We start from the raw sequence: 18,060 nt of genomic DNA, 5'->3' as shown, positions 1-18,060 counted from the left end.
GAGGGCAGTGTCACTGGCCCTCATATGTGGGATCCGAACCGGTGCCCTCCGGCATCCCAAGCGAGTTCTCAACCATCGCGCCACTCGGCCGGCCCTCTTCTGTATTTGTTTTAAACTAAAAAAAGTTTTAACTAAAGTCTCTTTATACAAGCTTACTTTAAAAGTCTAAATTTTTGTTTCATATGTTCATTATAATGAATGTAATTTCTGTCACTTAGTATTTTTTTGTGTGCCTTAAATATATTTTCATTAAAACCCTTAAGCTGCAAATTTAACACGTTTGTGGCAAAACCCATAACCATTAGCAAACTCATCAGCTGACTTTATTTTGTAATTTAAATAAATGTGTTACCATGTATCTTGTGAGAACTGTTGGAAAGTCTGTCCCCCATGAGCCCGGAACTGTCCTGAACATCCTTTCTGGGTATGCTTCAAATGTGAAATCCAGTCACTCTTTACTTGGGCCAGTTGTGTGTTTCTTCTAGGTCAGTTTCTAAGTAAATAAGTGTATAATAACACACATTTCCCAATTCTCTCAGAAGTATTTAATTGTGCTTCAGTGAATTTCAGTTGTCCATACATGCATCTCTGTTTAAGGGCTTTTCCTGGAACCCAGCGTATCTGTATGGCAGGCTGGGGATGCTGAGGAATTAGCCCGCGTAAGTCGCAGTCTTTAGTGACTGACAAGATGGGTTCATAAATACCTCAGCCCTTTTTCAGCCAGCGAGGATAATGCAGGTGGGATATCTCTAGTCATTCAACATAGTAGCTGACTTAATAGTGCGCCTCTCATCGGCTTCTTCCTTTCCTTGGAACACCTCCATTCCCTTACTGGTCTTCCCTAAATAAGCTTCTTGCACTTGAACTCTTGCCTCAGGGTCTGCTTTGGGGGGAGGCCCAAACTAAGATGGAGATGGTGAGTAGTTCTTCCTTTCAGAGGGACCTGTGTTCCTTGAGTTTGCAGGTACCTGCAGCCCATTCCTTGTCATCTGATATCACTGGATCATCTTTTACATGATATAAAGGATGATAAGGGACTCTGCCCTCTCCACAGATCCTGGGGTAAGCAATCACTGCTGCCACCAAAGTTGGTTTAAAAAGGGTTGTTTACTCAAAAAATACCTGTGTGTGGCAGACTGTAGCCAGGTTGCTGCACTAAAACGTCAGTTAGGCTCAATGCTGTAGTGAGAAGTAAAGCCTGTAGTGAGAAGTAAAGCCTGTAGCGTGTAGCTAATCTCATGTATATCCTTTGCCCTGCCTGCTACTGGTTCAGAAGCAAGCCAGAGGAAAAGCACCATGAGGTGACTCTGAGCTGCCTTTCTGACCTGTCCGCAAACACTGACCAGCCTGTGGTCTGGCCATATGCAGGTGCCACCAATAAACCTATGTGTCCCGTAAACATATCAGACTCCTGGCATTTCTTTATAGACCTTTCTGTTTAGAAGCTAGTTTTAGGACACAGGCTCCAGAAGCACACCTTAAAGCCAGGATTTATGCATATGTCAGTGATTTATTCGGGAAGTGTTCCCATGAGAAATCAGGAAGGAGTGAGGGAAGCGGGAGGGGGAGGGAGGAAACCAAGCTCCTGCAGGCTGGGTCTTACCCAGGCCGACCCTGCAGGGCGGTGCTGGTGTGTGCCTCGTCCCTGCACAGGTTTGTCCTCACCTGAGGCAGGGCACCTGGGCTTCTGTAATCCCGCTTTGTAATCCTTAGGGAGCGCTTGTCTGGGGTGAAGAAGGAACAGGTCCAGCTGCTGTGACTGAGGCCAAAGCCCGAGCCCCCTACAGGTGGCAGTGTCCTGGAGAGAAGTAGCAGGTCTTTGCCTCAGGGACCAAAGCACCTGAAGCCAGGAGAGGCACAGAAACCATAGGCGATCTTAGGTGAGCTGGGTGGTGCGCGGGCGATGTCCATGTCAGTGAGTGATTCTAGTTTCCAGTCATTTAGTTTCAGGGTAATTTAAAGTGGGAAAATGTTAGACATGTCAGAAGATAATTCCAGTTTAGTAAAAGATTTAAAAAGCGTCTTTCCACTTCCTGTCAACAAGGTGTACAGCTCCAAAAAACATTCACTTGTAATCAGAGCAATTCTTTTTTTCTGTGGCAGGGCTAAGAAAAAGGGAGCACAGGGCACTGTCTCCCCAAATTTCCAAAGCTTCAGGCTGTCGAGGTTGCCAAAATGATAGTATATTTTCAATATCTTTCCTGAGCTAATGCTATATTGTATTCAGATTATATGTGATGAGGCTGGGTCCTCGTCTGTATAGCAGAGCTTGTTCCTGGGTTCTGGGGGAGGGCTGCCTGTATATCCAGGGCTGAGAATCCTTGTGAAAACAACTCCTTCTTGCTTCTGTCTGTACTTGGCCACCTGTACCCAGAGTTTAGACACAACACCATGGAAATGGGTGAGAAAAAGATCCTCTTCATAGACTCTTTCCACTCCATTCAAATGAACTCAGATGACTGAGAGCAGATAGGAAATACCCAGTCTAACCTGAATCCTTGCAGGTGATACATCTTAAATTTGTCTTTCCCTGTAAACCCTTTCAAAGACACACACCCACACGCACGCGCACACACACACACAAACAGAAAATCTGTAAATGTAAATGTTGCAGTGGGATTTAATTTGTTCTACCTGCTCATTCAAAAATCTTTAATGAAAATTTGACATGCCAAAAAAATAGAAAGTTATTTGATAAAGAGTATCAAATGAATAAGACAGTTTTAAGTTTATCATTCTTGTGGAGAATACTGTGTGTGTGTGTGTGTGTGTGTGTGTGTGTGTGTGTGTGTGTGTATTTACATCTTCATATGTATACATGTATATAAAATCACCATCAGAAAACAGAAACAAGTATGCAGGGTGTTTGTTACCACACAGTTACTGCTGGGAACAGGTTCTTTGTTTATATGTAATAGCTAAGCCTTTTAGTCCCGTTGCTGTCAGTGTCTCTTGCTGCTTTAGGTTGCCAAGGTAACTGGGTATCAGGAAAACACTACTCGACAGAGAACCTTGTTTCCTGACCATTATCGGTTTTACAGTTTGTTGGTGGAGCAGAGTGCCAGATGCAGTGATCATCATCACTTATCCAAAGCTGCCTTGGAGTTTACACTGTAGAGACGTCACTTCTAACATAAGTAGAGGGAGGTGAGGTGACTCTCCCTATGGGTTTGGGTTGGCAGACAAAGGAATGGAGTGATGCACAATTAGCTTAAGTTTTAATGGGGCCAGGATCTTGGATGGAAACAAGGAAATTGGAAGGATCCAATTTTAGCAGGAGCGGGTTATTCCTTGTATCCAAGAGCTAGATAGAGGGATAGGTAGACTCCTGGGACTGATTGAGAAAGAGAGAAAATAAATCTAAGAAGACTGACCTAGCATTTTCAGATTGGTTCAGTAATCAGGTACTAATTGATTGTCTGCTCTTGTCTGAGTCAGTGGGATGGGTTGCCCACCTTTGATCTAGAAAAGACTTGCGATATCTCCCAGTCATTTCACCGCTTAGCCTCCCCTTCATCCTGCCACCCTCCTCTCCAGACTTGCTGTGGCTTTTCACCTGTGGAGGGGCAGGTTCAAGCCCATCCACAGGATGCCTATGTCATTTCACCCTAGTCTACCTGATTCAAAATCTTTCTCTGGTTTTCAACCTAATTTTCACAATCTAGAAAACCTGAAAACTTTCCAATATGTTTCTCTTCTTCCATTAAAAGTTATCCTGAAAAAATGACAAACATTACAAGAAATGTTTTTACACTGATGAAACGGCCTCAATTCAGAATTACATGACTAATAATTTTAACTGAAATTATGCATGTTTTACTACCTCCATCCTAATTTATACTTAGTTTGTGAAATGAAAAAAATCTTAGTGTATCACCTAAGTGCTATAGAAAAGCAACTCCCAAATCTCTGTCATTAAATGGAATTTATTTCTTATTCCCTAGAGTCTGATGTGGGTTGAGAAGCATCCCTGGGTGGTGCCCTGCTCATCAAGACACAGGGGTCTAGGACTCTGTCATCCTTAGCATTTGGCCTCGTAGTCACTGTAGAAAGGAAAGGGGACTTCGGAACCTGTGGGGCATTTGAAGAAGCTACACCATGATGTTGTTTTCATCACTTTGCTCTGTATCCCACTGTCTAGAATTTAGTTACAATTCCCCAGCCAAACAGTACAGGAGACCAGTAAATGTAGTCAACATGGACGCCTGGAGGGAAGGGTGGAACTGGTGGACAGCTAGCCTGTCTGCGCTGTCAGAAAACCTTTGGAACTAACGCACTCGTGGATAAAATGACTAAAGGATTTGGATAAAGAACTTGCTTCAGATCACACTCATACCCAGAAGGAGAGCTAATCCAGAACTCAGGCATCCTGACACAGTATTTCCTCCGATGTCCGAGATTACCTCCCTCTACTGACTGGGGGCTTTTGGATACAAAAGGAAAACCTGAACCAAAGTGGATTAAGAAAGAAAAAATGCAGAGTACATAATATATCATGGAAGTGAATTGCCCACAGACTGTCCTGATTTTAGGCTGTTAGGAGTCTTGATTCATAGATTCATGGTGATATCAGTACACCAACTCCATTTTGATTCTTATAGCTCTGTCCTCCTCCAGGTGCTGGACTTGTTCTCGTGCTAGATGCTCTCATGGTGGCATTAATGGACTTCACATTCCTCTCACCTTGTCAGCTCAAGTGCCTAAAGCTCCCACAGAAGAAAAAGAAGACTGCATCCTTAGGAGCCCTTAGTAAATCTCTGGCATTTCATTGGTCAAAATGCAAGCCATGCCCATCCCTGAACTAATGAGTGGACAGGTGTAAGAGGCTCTGCTGAACTTGACCTGGGGATGAGATCTAGCCTTTCAAACTGCACGGCTGCTTTGGACTGGGGATAGTGAGTTTTCCTATAGAAAGTGAGGCCCTTTGGGTTGGGAAAAAAGGGGAAATGGATGTTAAGGAAGCAGATGACAAATACCCACTCTTCCCTAAGATGTACTTAAAACAAATGCAACAAAGTTTCAATATTAAGAAGCCTAAGTAGCTCATAGAGCCAGTTATAGTGGGTCAAATCATATTCCGTATGTAATATGCATAGTACCTAAAATATTATTTTTCTCATTTTGAATTTGCTTGATGATTTTATATAACTATGAACCTATGTTTGGAAATAAAGATTTAAAAATACATGACATTTACAATTGCTGTCTTCTTAGTGGATGTCTTAAAAATCTTATGATTCACAATATAATATTTATTTTTTTTATAGGGAGTTATGCTCATAGACTTTCTGGACAAAGCGTTACCCCGGGGCACTGGTAATTCAAAGGACAGAGGAGCTTTTCTGAGGCTTTTCTTACTGTTTTGTCTCTACCTGATCAGTCCCCTGGTTCTTTTTCAAATAACCTCTGAAAAAAATATTCTCTGTACCTTTGCCAACAAACCCTGTAATTCCTTATTCTCTTTTCCTTAATAATTAGTTTCAAACATTTTACTACATCTCAGAGTTCTATACATATTAAATAGAATGAGCTGTGCAAAATAAACATTTTGTTGTGGGTCCAAAAGAGCTATAGCTTTTTTATGCCTCAGAAAATGTTTTAAAACTTGCTACCTACACAGCAATAAATGGTTTAAATGATAGCCCTTTAAATGCACCATTAGAACTCTGATAGAATTCATGAAAGACATGCTAGATTATATCCAGAGAATTGGTCTCATTTTAGCTTTTTTTTTTAGCTGAGCCATCCCGCCACCTGTTGGCAGCTCACGGCTGCTCAGCTCGGGCTGACTCGAACCGCTGTTGCTCAGAGCTCAAACTCTTGAGCGAGCTCTTAACCAACTGAGCCACTCAGCCGGCCCTCATTTTAAAGATATTATCCTCAAGAACATTCCATATAAACAACTCATATTTTCTATAGTCTTTTTGTTGTTGTTTGTTTTAGAGATTGAACTAGCAGTCACACCACACCAGGGATTGATAAATCAGAGCAGTGCTGATGTTACAACAAGGTAATACTTTCATAGTCTTCAGTTACAGGCTGGGATTGCATGGGCTATATTAGAGCTTACATAGATAGAAAACAATATGTTATATTTTATTAGCTGTGGTAACAAGTAATGATATGTGCAGTAGTGAAATGAATTATTAAAGAATATTTTTATTTTTACCTTCTTGGTTATTTTTACTTCTGTCAAGTACAGATTGGGTGACTAATTAATGGTAGTAAGAAAGCATTCTTTAAAAATAAATTTAGGTAAAGAAGTGAGTTTATTTGAAGACAAATAAATAAACAGTGGCATTATAGTTGTCCTCAGACAATAGTAAGAGTCATGAAAGTCGTACAGGTATGGCCGACATTGGAAATGTTGACCCTGCCCTTCAGCGTGCTCAATGGCTTTGTGCACAGGAATGAAATGTTAGCTTCTCTATGGAGGTGACCCTAGGTGTCCCCAAAGAAGAGCTCTGGAAGTTAAACAGTGGTAAGTGTAGTGTATTCAGTGCAGGGAGAAGCAGCAGCATCTTAAAGAGATGTATGTGCTCGTAGGCAGAAAGGTATTAACATTTGTTGGGAATGGATTTGTACTTAGAAGAAGGACATTTAGAAATAAGGGTGTAGAAAAACAAAATTTTCAAGAGCGTGCCTTCACCTGAAGAGGGAATCTTCTGTTAGGCCGATTCAAGAAGACACTTGACGGGGCCAGCTGAGTGGCTCAGTTGGTTAAGAGCTCACTCAAGAGTTTGAGCTCTGAGCAACAGCGGTTCGAGTCCTGGCCCGAGCTGAGCAGCCGCTGAGCTGCCAATAGGTGGCAGGATGGCTCCGCTAAAAAAAAAAACCTTAAAAAAAAAGAAGACACTTGACAAGGATATGCCACTGTCACATGGAAGCCAGTCCTCATGACACATTCCAGTAATGGAACTCCTTACTCTGCTTCCTCGTTTCCCACATGCCCTTGTGGTAATTGGGCTCACTGGTCAGGATGACATTTCTAGACTGCTTGGCAGTTACACTCCCTTGTTGTAAATAAGTACTTAAATAGCAGTCTCTGATGAGCTTTGTTAATGGTATTCACATCGATGAGATTATGTTTTTATATCTGAAAGGCAGCAGGACAGATCCTGGGCTTGGTGACTGCATCAAGATACGTGCTCACTTTGTAGGGCCCTATCTGGTTGAACAGCACACCCGGAAAATCCCTAGGTCTCATGGCTCACCTTGTCTCAGCCTTTTCAGCTCTATTGTTTATGTTATTTGTGATCTAAACCAAGCTCTTAATGTTATTTTTGTACCATTTAACATACCAGGTACTGTGCAGATATTTCCTTAAGGAAAAGAGACCAGAGGACACGATCACTTATTAAAGAAATGTGGCAAGTTTCTGGGCCATATCAAGATTCAAACTGTGTCCTGAAATTACAAACTTAAAGTGAAAGTAGTCGCCTGATTATGTGATTTCTGTGATTATTGACACTTTCCTGTTTAGGTGTAAACAAGGGGGAAGTCTGAAGCAAGGTGAGATTATACATGGATTAGGGTTTTGTAAGCTGAGTTCAACTGAGGGACAGAAGGAACTGGGAGGTGGAGGTCTTTACAGAGGGGCCCTATGTTGATGATAATGGAATCTGCTGACCAGGTGGGAAGTGAAGACAGGCTGGGCCTGCTGGATAATAAATTGATGGGACGAAAGGATCAGGTGCACTCACGTGGAAGAACTGTATGCTTGGAGAGAATTACTTGCATCGATGAACTGAATGCATAGGAAGCCGTAATAGGAAAGATTTTTCTATTTGAAATTTTCGAAAAGGTTTTTATATTTTAAGAGACATAAAAAGTCCAGTGTGTGGCCATAAAATGGGTGATGGAAGTGGAAAAAGGAAACTGTTGATGGAATGTGGAACTCAAGAAACAAGCTGGGGTTGTTTGATGGGTCACCACTTAAGTATTGAAATCACTAAGGAGAAAGGAAGGAAACTGGGTGGAATGGAAGCCTCCTTGCCAGGAACAGAACTAGTGAGTGAGGAGGTATAACAGGTTGGCAGAGGAGAGTAAGAAGGTGTAGGAAACAGTGGTCTGCCCAGATGACATCAGCATTAAAAGAACAGTGGCTTTGTAGGAGGGAAGGGTTGAGATAATTTGGAAGTAACCATGGGAGTAAGGAAGGCACCTACTCAGCTCCTGACCCTGACATTAGATGTTCGCTCAGGGCCCAACTAGGTTTCATTAGGGCAAGGCAGTGAGGGGAATATTTGGAGAAAAGGGAACTGCTGGTCACAGGTTGGGGTCACAAGAGAGCTGGAAGGGTTTGTTTCTGAAGGGAAGGAAGTAGAATAAACAGCTTGTAGGTTAAGAATGTGTGAGAAAAGAATGAGTTAGGCTGGGATTGCAGATGAGTGAGGTATGTGGGAGTGTGAACTGGGGTGGGATTGGTCCCGAGAGGCTCTTTGTAATACTGTTGGTGGTGTGTTAGTCTCAGGCATCAACTTACAGTGTGGCCTCAGGACTAACAGTTATTTTCTCTGCAGCTGAGAGTTCTAGAATTATCTGTCAACAATTACCTTCATGACCTTGGACAAGGTGCTAAACATCAAAACCTCAATTTCTCTATTGATGCTGTGTGGAGTTGGTCTAAATCATCTCTTGAATTTCATCAGGCATTTTAAGTATCCGGAGTACAGAAATGGGGCCATGCCACTAGTAAGTTTTCAGTATTAGAAGTAACTCATTTTGCAAATCCATGATGTATCAGGAGCTAATGTTAGGAAGAATGAGAAATACCTGAGAGTTTATACATCTGCTGCGTTTGGCTTCAAAGCGTGTTAATGATCTCAACAAAACAGAGATAAGTGACAGACAATTCAGCATATTTTAGAGACATTTGGTTATACCTTCCTGCTAAAGCAAATACCCTATAATTCATAAATATGAATTGGTAATAGATTTATGACATCTCAAATGTTAACTAGTAATTGAAGTTGCTTTGCTGACTTATCTCTCACCTTCCTTCCATTCTTTTGTTCCCCACCCAATCTGTATTATTAGTTAACCATGTTATTGTTATAACAGTAATGTGTGAATGAGACACTTGAAAGTATACAATCATAATTGGTGAAGGCAGTGAGTTAGTGAGGAGGTTTATTCAATCAGTAATGAAAATGCTTTTTTATAATTTTTAAAAATATTTAGACTAATTTTCTATGGGAGGATCAGGAGCAAGTGTCCGCAGTATGTGCCACCCTGGCATGCCGATTATTTTGAACTGAAATCAATTAAATCCAAAATCAGGAAGAATTTTTTACTCAAAGAGATTCAGATAGAAAAAGACCTTCAGGAAGGGAAGTTTGTCATTAGCCAGGGAGACTCCAAGCATGGATGGTTACTAGATCACCCCATGTCCTATTGTCTTCAGGTTGTCCTGTAAGAATTTTCCTGCCATGTGTGTTCACTCTTCCTCAACTCCCTGTGAATCTCCCATTCTCACTTCTAAAATCTAATACCGCATTCCTCTCTTTTCTCCTTTGTCCAAAATGTCATACATACCCGATGTTACCTCACTGTCTTTGAAATTTCCATGCTTATATGAATTTTCAGCGCATGTATAAAAATTTGATTTTCTTCTGTTAATCTGCGGTATGTTGCTTGAATTATCCCACCAGTCAGAAGCACTAAAGGGGTGAGGAAAACGTTTCCCCAGCCCCAACACCTACTAACCTACTTGGTTGAATTCATGGGTCAGTTCAGTCAATTCTGTAACCATACTAATAACCTACTGTTTAAAAAGTGCTTATTTCGATCCAAATTGTGGAACACCTTTGGGTCCAATCAGAAGAGGAGTCCTGCTAGTTGAGGAGCTTGTCCTGAGGTCTTCTGTTCAGCTGGTTAGGCCTCCTGGTAGGTGATTCGTTGAGTGGCTTACACTCTTCAAGGAGAGAGGTCTCTAAGGGAAAAAGCAACAAAGCTTGAGGTTGGTTGGGAAAGGACATTGCGTAAAGTAAGGAGGGTAATGTGGACATTATGTATTCATTACATAGTCCTTATTTGCCAATAAAATGCTATATATTAGAACTAAAAACCTTATACCTGTGAATTAATTTTACTGTGGCAAAATGTTAAAAATTGAAGTATTTCAGTAGTTGGAAATATATTTGCACATGTTTGAAAGTGATTCAGAAGGTTTTTAAAAATTTTTTTAATTTTTTTATTAGTTTCAGGTATACAAAACAGTGCAATAGTTATACTTTTTACCCCTCATAAAATGACAACCCCCCTCTCCCTGTACACCGCCCTACTTTCCCCTCCCCCCCGACATCTTACATATCTATTACAATTCCATTGACTCCACTCCCCACACTATATTCCACATCCCGTGACTGTATATTGTGTTGTAAGAAAAGTCATAATGCATTTTTGCAATGAAAAACATAGAAAAAATACGTCATGACTTTTCCAACAACCCAATATATATTAAATTATAGTTGACATACAGTATTACTCAATGTGAGCTTCAGATGTACAGTGCAGTGGTTAAGCCTCTACAACCATCCATGAAGTGGTCTCCCTAACAAGATATGACCATCTGACACCCTACAAAATATTTACATTATTAATTATATTCCTTGAACTGTCTTTCATATCCCTGTGGCAATATTGTAGTTACCAATTTATGCTGTCTAATCCCTTCCCCTTCTCCCTCATCCCCACCCCCTCCCAACTAGCTACCATCAGTTTTGTGTCTCTGAGACTATTTCTATTTACTTTGCTCATTTATTCAGTTCTTTAGATTCCACATATAAGTGAGATCATATGGTATTTGTCTTTCTCCGACTGACTTATTTCACTTAACATAATGTTCTCTAGGTCCATCCATATCGTTCCAAATGATAAGATTTCATTCTTCTTTATGGTGGAGTAATTGCATTGTATAAATGTACCACAGTTTCTTAATCCAGTGGTCTACTGATGGGCAGAAGTTTCCTTATCTTGTGTTATTGAATGTAATTTTAGGTTTTGTATTTGAGAAATATGGCATGTTTATTTCTTCCTGGGTATTGTACCTACAGTTTGGGTAATTGGCCAGTAGATGGCAGGGCTACGATTTGAGTAAAGGTCACAGGACCTAATAGCTAGGCAGTCTGTAGGCAGAGGGAACTGAAAGCCATCACAGGGATCCTTTACAATACAGCCTAAAAGTACACGCATAGGTATTAGGACTGTTGTAAATGCTGTAGGTGCAAAAGTGAATATTACTGTATCTCCAGCCCCAAAGAGATGGCAGCCTTGTAGCCAGAAATATATACAGGTTTTATGTATTTTAAAGCACTGTAATAGAATGTGAAATAATATTATAGATTTTTTTTCAGATTTTTTATTTCAATGTATAATGGGATCATAGGAACTGTTACTGTTAGTTTAGCCTGTGATGATGTTAAGGCAAGGAGTTCTTAGAAAGTAAAAGTCTGAGAAGAGCTCCTCTTCTAAAAAACAAAACAAAACAAGAAACATTCTAAAACAAAACAAAAATTCTACAACAAAAAGATAACTTGAATTGTTACAAAGTGGCAATACAAAATTTAAAATAAGATTTAAAAAAATAAAATCTAATCCTTACGTCTAATGTGGCGGTTTTCCACCAGGGTCAATTTTGCCTTCCACAGCACATTTGGCAATGTCTGGAGACATTTTTGGTTGTGACAGCTGGGGAGAAGGTGCTACTGGCATAAAGTAGGTGGAGGTCAGGGATGCTGCTAAGCAGCCCAGTACTCACAGGACAGCCTTCCACAAGGAAGAAATTACCTGGCCCCAATGTCTACAGTACCTAAGTATTGTGAATATAGACAGATGCATCTAAAGGTTTGAAAACGGACAGGAGAGCACCAGAAAAAGTTCAGCATTTAGGAAGATGGCTTGGGAAGCATGCTGTATGCTTCTCAGCAGTTCCAGGGAACTGAGCTGCTTTTGCCCACATTGAGAACTGTAGTAATGAATGAGCCCTGACATTGGCTTTTTCTGCTTTCTAAACTCAGTTTCCCTTGTCCCTTGTTCCTGTGCTTTAGGATTACCACTCAAATAAACGCGCTTCACCCAGTATCTTCTCTCTGACTCTTCTCTTGTGTGGCAACAAACTTAGAGAGGTTTTTTAATTTGATAATGAGAAAAAGCCTTTCATGTCTCAATTAAAGAACATAGTCCAAAGTTTGGATTTGTGGAAATGGTTGAACTTGTTACTGTAATTCTTAGTCTTTCTAGTTCAGTAACGTGGCTTATGTGCTTCCGGGTTTAAAGCCCATGGAAGAGGAGGGAGGTTTAGTCCTCTGTCAGTTGGGAAACTGCCTGGAAAGGATTCCTTATTGTGTCTTGGCCATTCTTGCAAAGAAGTTGGATGTCTTCAGATTTAGGAACAGTGCATTTAAATGTGTGTGCAACTTTCCTTTTTCAAGATAAATTAAGCCGTATTGGAAAGACATGCTGCCCCCTTTGGAAAGGTGTCTGTTACAGATGAGTTGGACAGTCATGTGGAGAACAGAAAGATAAACATTCTTTTATGGACTAATAATGTGCTTATATTATTATCTTGAATCCTGATTGGGTTGGAGGGGTGACTATGGATTACCTAACTAGCTGATCAGGCAATTCCTGATTGACTGGTTTACGATTCCATTTCTGGGAGAGCTGAAATTGTAAGTTAAGTCTCAGTTTGTTTGGGGGGCTTAACATAAACTCAGTTTTGGGCCTTTTTTTTTTAACAAGTATGTGTGTACATTTACAATAATAGTTGAATTTATATTTGAAGAAACACAAATGTACTTGAAATAATGTATTTAAAATATATTTAATTTCTTTCACATTTTATACCTTACCTTCCTCAAAAATGATTTATAGCTGCTTACAATGAATGCTACATAAAATGTGACCAGGTAGGATATATTAGAACTGAAATAGAAAAAGAAACAGTAACAAGAATGGGGCCAAAAGCAGACATGTATCCAAATATCATATGTGCCTCTGTGTTGGCCTTCGTGATATCTACTTCACCTGAATGAATTAGAAAAATCTTGCAGAGGGCTAAAGTTTCCCCCAAATATAATTTTGGATCTCTTCTAGCACACCAGGTGTACATAAAATGGAATCCAAAAGTTCTGCTCTGTGTAGCGTAGCAACGATTGGTTTAACTTGAAAACAATTTAAAGCAGGTATAATGAGATGCTTGCTTCAGATAAACAACTACAAAAACGAAACTTTAAAAATCCTCCTTTTAGCACCCATAGAAGCTGACTTTGAAGAGAGCTTCTTCCTCACACATCCTCAGAGATGCTCCGATTGCTCAGTGTTCACCAAGATAACTAACTGACACAACTTGTTGGATTGGCTTGTTGTTTATAAACTAGTTAAAGGTTCTGGGACATCTTCCAAAAGTAACTGTTTTAACATTTAAAAAGTTAGTCTTGTAACTCTCTTTTCTGGCAATAATGAGCTTGCAGAGCCTGCTGTATGTTCAGGCCACTCACAGTTTGAGATAATATAAGCACACCATTCGTCTACGCATAAAACGGTGTTCATCTTTCTGTTCTCTGTGGTCTTCCCAAGTGGCATCTGATCGTTAAGAATCAAGTTACAAAGTGCTGGGAGTGATCGTTTTGCTCTACCCTTTGGAAGAGTTTAGCTCTTCTATCAGAGATCCATCTTTAAAATAAACTTCAGGATTGTTCTAGGCTGCTGTTCTAGTTTGAATTCATTTTGTTATGATTTTTAAGAAAAAGTTAGTGTGTTTAATCAGCTGTCAATTTTCTGGACAGCCCCATGATAACTTTCATAAACTTTTCAAAATTCTAGCTTATCTAGGTTGATTGATCCACAATTTCCCTTGATCCACAACACCAACTCAAGAAGCTCAATATTCGCTCTTTTTTTTCCCCTTTTTATGCACTCACCCTGCCCCCATCCCCACAGCTGTCATTCCAATTCTAGAACTTTACTGTTTTCTCCAGGCTGTGCCATTGCAATACTGGCTGTAGCTAAACCACTTAACATTGTCTTGTCTCAGATTCCTCAGCTGAAAGCAACTGCCTCATGGGGTTGTGGTGATTAAATAAGTCAACTTCATAAATACATACTGTAGAGGAGGAAAATTCTTTCTATCTGCTACCCTCCTAGGATCTGTGGCTGGGGCCATGTAAATTGGACTGACAAAAGACAGAATAGAGAAAAACAGAAGTGTGTCAGCATGTGCATGGCACATATACACGAAGCACTGGAAAATGAGTAACTCAAAGGAGTGGACAGAATTTGGGGGTCTATACAACTAAGTAGGGAGAAAGGAGGCTCTTAGAGAAAAGCAAAAGACTTCGGAAAGATAAATGGATCCATGTGGAAGGTACGATGGTTTCTGACAGTGTGTGTCTGAGTGTGGTGCCAGCTTCTTATCTCCCGAAAGGAGAGGAGTTGATACTGAGAGGGGATTTATGACAGTTGAATTCTTTTGGGAGGCTTTGCTTTTAGACAGATAAGGGATTTCAGGAACTCAAATGTCTTCTGCTCAAAATAACCCTATGTCAAAGTGGCATATTTTGGGATGGCATATCCTGTCCCCCTTTAATATGTAAGACCATGTAATAGTCTTAGAACATTCCTGTTGCTGTTATTGCAGTGATTGTGTTGATGTAAGAAACAGCCAAAGCAGTAGAGAATTTTTATGAGTTTATTTAAGCCAAACTGACAACAAAAACCAGAAAACAAAATCTCAACGGACTGAGAAAATGCTTCAGAAAATGGTGGGTTTGCAGCTTATTTTATACAGTAGAATCAAAGGAGGAGACATGAGGGTTACATGAAGTCCACTGGTGGTAGATTAAGGGGGTGGGAGAAAACAAAGCAGGAAAACCTCTGGGATTGGATAAAAAATAAAATGGGAGAGGATAGTGAATAATGAACATTTACAGCACATAGAGATGGTATTCGGGGAACAAATAACAGTGAGGTGTTCTGTGGCACATGCTGTGGTGTGGGGCTGTGCCCAGAGGGGTCCAGAAAGAAGGGATTACTTTCATATTTCAAGGGCATGTTAATTTAGATGCAACAAGACAGTAGACCGGCTCACTTAAGGTAAAGATTGACCTTTGCGAAGGAAGCTGTAGGGCAAGGATGTGACTTCCTGCCATGACCAGCTTTTAGGAATTTTATGTTCAGACCATCCTATGTGGTTAGTTTTGGTCTGAGTTTGTAGGCCCCACCATGCAGGCCTCCCCTGAGCTTGTCAGGTTTAGTACGTGGCCCCTTTTTCAATCCACAGGTGCAGTGGTGGGATTCTGTTATCAGCATCCCGAATGAAGGTCAGGGTTGGGATTTGCCTGTGCTATCGCCTATGTCCACAGAGTTATAGGGGAGGGAGACCCTAATCCCTCTCCTCTCCTTCCTACAAGATTCGGAACCAATCGAGAAGAAACATAAGAAGGCCGGAGTGGGCCGGCCGAGTGGCGCGATGGTTAAGAACTGGCTTGGGATGCCAGAGGGCCCCGGTTCGGATCCCACATATGAGGGTCAGTGACACTGCCCTCCTCAGCTAAGATGCTGTATGGCAGCTCAACCTGGAGCTGGGCTGCCGTGAGTCGCCGGCGACGGCGTGGGCTGCAGTCCCTGTGGCAGTGGGTTGCCATGGGCTACCGTGTGTAGCCAGCAGCCAGCGTGAGCGGCCAGCAGCCAGCGTGAGCGGTCGTCCAGAAGCCGGCGACTGATCTGCCTCACCCTGGAAGAGCGCAATGATGGTGCCAACTTGGGCCAGTGAAGCAACATCCTCCACAACTAGATTGAAGAACAAAACGACAGCAACTTGTCTGTTCCCCTTTCCCCAATTCCCCAGCACTGTTCCCATCCCCCCAATTCCCCAATAAAAAAAAAAAAGAAGGCCGGAGTACTGGACGATGCAGACAATGTGGGTAGAAATGTACCTCTAAGCCCAGGGCCTCCTGGAAGGTAGACACTTGAGGTAGCATGGCTGCTGGGAGCCAAGACTCCTGCAAGGTCCAGGCACCTCTCTGAGGGGCAGGTGTTTGCTTCATATTTTAAAAAGTAAAGCCAAAGTGTTCCTGCTGCCACTGGAGAAGCTGGCTTTTTTCTTTGCTGCAGAAGCTTATAATTCTTCTGTTCTCTTTTGGCTAAGACGTGGAGTATGAACCAATTTGACTTGTGTTACCTGATATCACTCCCCTATGTACTAACTGGATGAGCTAAATCCCATTACAGTAATGTATGTGGCAGAACTGTCCTGTGAGGGTATGACTAATGTTTCCTCTTTCGTTTGAAGATTCAATCTGAATGCCAGCTATTTCTTTGCAGCTATTTCTTTGTGCTGGTACAGGCCGAGAGGAAGCAGGACTCAGCAACTAAGAGGCATTGTGCAGGCCTACTGACATCCGAGGGTTGTAGGCACAGATGATCCCCTGTGGATTCATGGAATGCATTCACACACACACACACACACACACACACACACACACGCACACACACACTCACACACACACACACACACACACACACACACACACGCACACACACACTCACACACACACACACACACACACTCACATTCACACTCACACACTCACACCAGTTAACCTGTGTCCAGAATTTTCACTCTGCTGGTGTTTTTCTGTCATTGTTCATGCATTTTTAATGTCCTCTGTGGCATCCTCTCGCCATGAAGAGCTGCCTGGCTGGACAGCCCAAGTTTTCTCTGAGATACTAATTATCGTTTTATTGTTTAGTTGTTTGTTTTTTAGTGCTCTTGTCCATCAAGTCACATCGATTTTGAGTGGTTTGCTCATACCCTACTTTCCCATAAGCTCAGATAACTTAACGGAGCAACTTTATTATTGTTATTATTATTCGTTTCAGGTGTACAAAACAATGTAATAGTTATGCATTTCACCCTTCACAATGTGGTAACCACCCTCCCCCAATCTATTGTCCCACTGATGTCGTATGTATCTATTACAATTCCATTGACTCTGTTCCCTGTACTCCATATCCCATGACTATATATATATATATATTATAGTTGCTATCAGAGCAAATTTTTATGAGCAACACATATATTTTATTTTATATCTCTTTTGTGTGACAGTTGCAGCGTCCCAAAAGATTGTGGAGAATGGAGCTGCCCTGTTTGGTCTAACCTGTTTGGTCTATAGGTAGGGTGGAACTACTTGGCCTGTTTATCATATAAAAGCCAGAAGTAACAAAGAACTCTGACCCTTTTTAATTTCTGAGGGAGGAAGTATAAGAGAAAGTGAGGGATCTAGAAGACAGACCATGCCTGAACTCTGATGGGGCACATGGTTAGGAACATGGAGTCCATAAGTTACGTACCCTGGGTTCAAATCCCAGCTCTTCTATTGACTAGCTCCGTGACTCAGGAAAGTAAGTTCCATTTCCGCATCAGAAAAATAGAAATCGTATTACTAGCACTTATCTTCTAGACTGGTGTGGTAATAATTTGGAGAGATACTCCATAGGTAGTAGGTTGAAGGATAGGCCCCCAAAAGACATGTCCATGTTCTAATTCCGAGAATGTAGGAATGTTGCCTTATTTGGGAAAAAAGAAAGTCTCTGTAGATATAATTAAGTTAAAGACCTTGAGATGAGGAGATCATCTTGGATTATCTGGGGGGCCCTAAATCTGTGTGGCCTATCATCTGCCAGGATGCCGCTTACGATAGAGCCATGCGCTCCACATCCAGCCAGCTGAGCCCATCTGGGCCAGGGAGGTAGGTGAGTCTGTAGAGTTTCTGACTGACCATCATCCCCACTGGACGGTAGCTCACTGGTGAAGTGGCTGGAGTCAGGCAGTGGGCAGATCCCTCCACCTGGAAGAGCTAAGTACCTCCCACCTTCTGAAACTTTGTGGTGTGTTTGAGATGGCAGGGTGGAGAGGTATGAAGAATGCAGGAAGATTAATGCTGGGCAAGAATCCTTTTTTTTTTTTTAAGGTTTGTTTTTTGGGGGGGAATTCGGGAAGGGGAACAGTGTTGGGGAATTGCGGAAGGGAAACATCCAAGTTGTCCTTCAGTC

At 41.5% G+C, this 18,060-nt stretch overlaps 1 long non-coding RNA gene across 7 annotated transcripts in view; it reads left to right on the top strand.

Moving 5' to 3' along the window:
- LOC109377735 (uncharacterized) overlaps window positions 1-18,060 on the top strand; it is a 48,209-nt gene that overhangs the window by 4,503 nt on the left and 25,646 nt on the right. For 2 of the 7 annotated variants that reach the window (XR_002122924.1, XR_002122923.1), the window contains exons 2-3: window positions 965-1,062; window positions 1,714-1,880. The exons of 3 other annotated variants lie outside the window; for them this stretch is intronic. This is a non-coding gene — a long non-coding RNA (uncharacterized LOC109377735). The remainder of the gene's footprint in view (window positions 1-964; window positions 1,063-1,713; window positions 1,881-18,060) is intronic. 2 more of the 7 variants (XR_002122925.1, XR_002122926.1) reach the window with 1 other exon arrangement.

The sequence above is a fragment of the Hipposideros armiger genome, unplaced genomic scaffold, assembly GCF_001890085.2.
Source record: "Hipposideros armiger isolate ML-2016 unplaced genomic scaffold, ASM189008v1 scaffold_1530, whole genome shotgun sequence".
NCBI classification, from domain to species: domain Eukaryota; kingdom Metazoa; phylum Chordata; class Mammalia; order Chiroptera; family Hipposideridae; genus Hipposideros; species Hipposideros armiger.
This window is presented reverse-complemented; position numbering and strand designations above follow the sequence as displayed.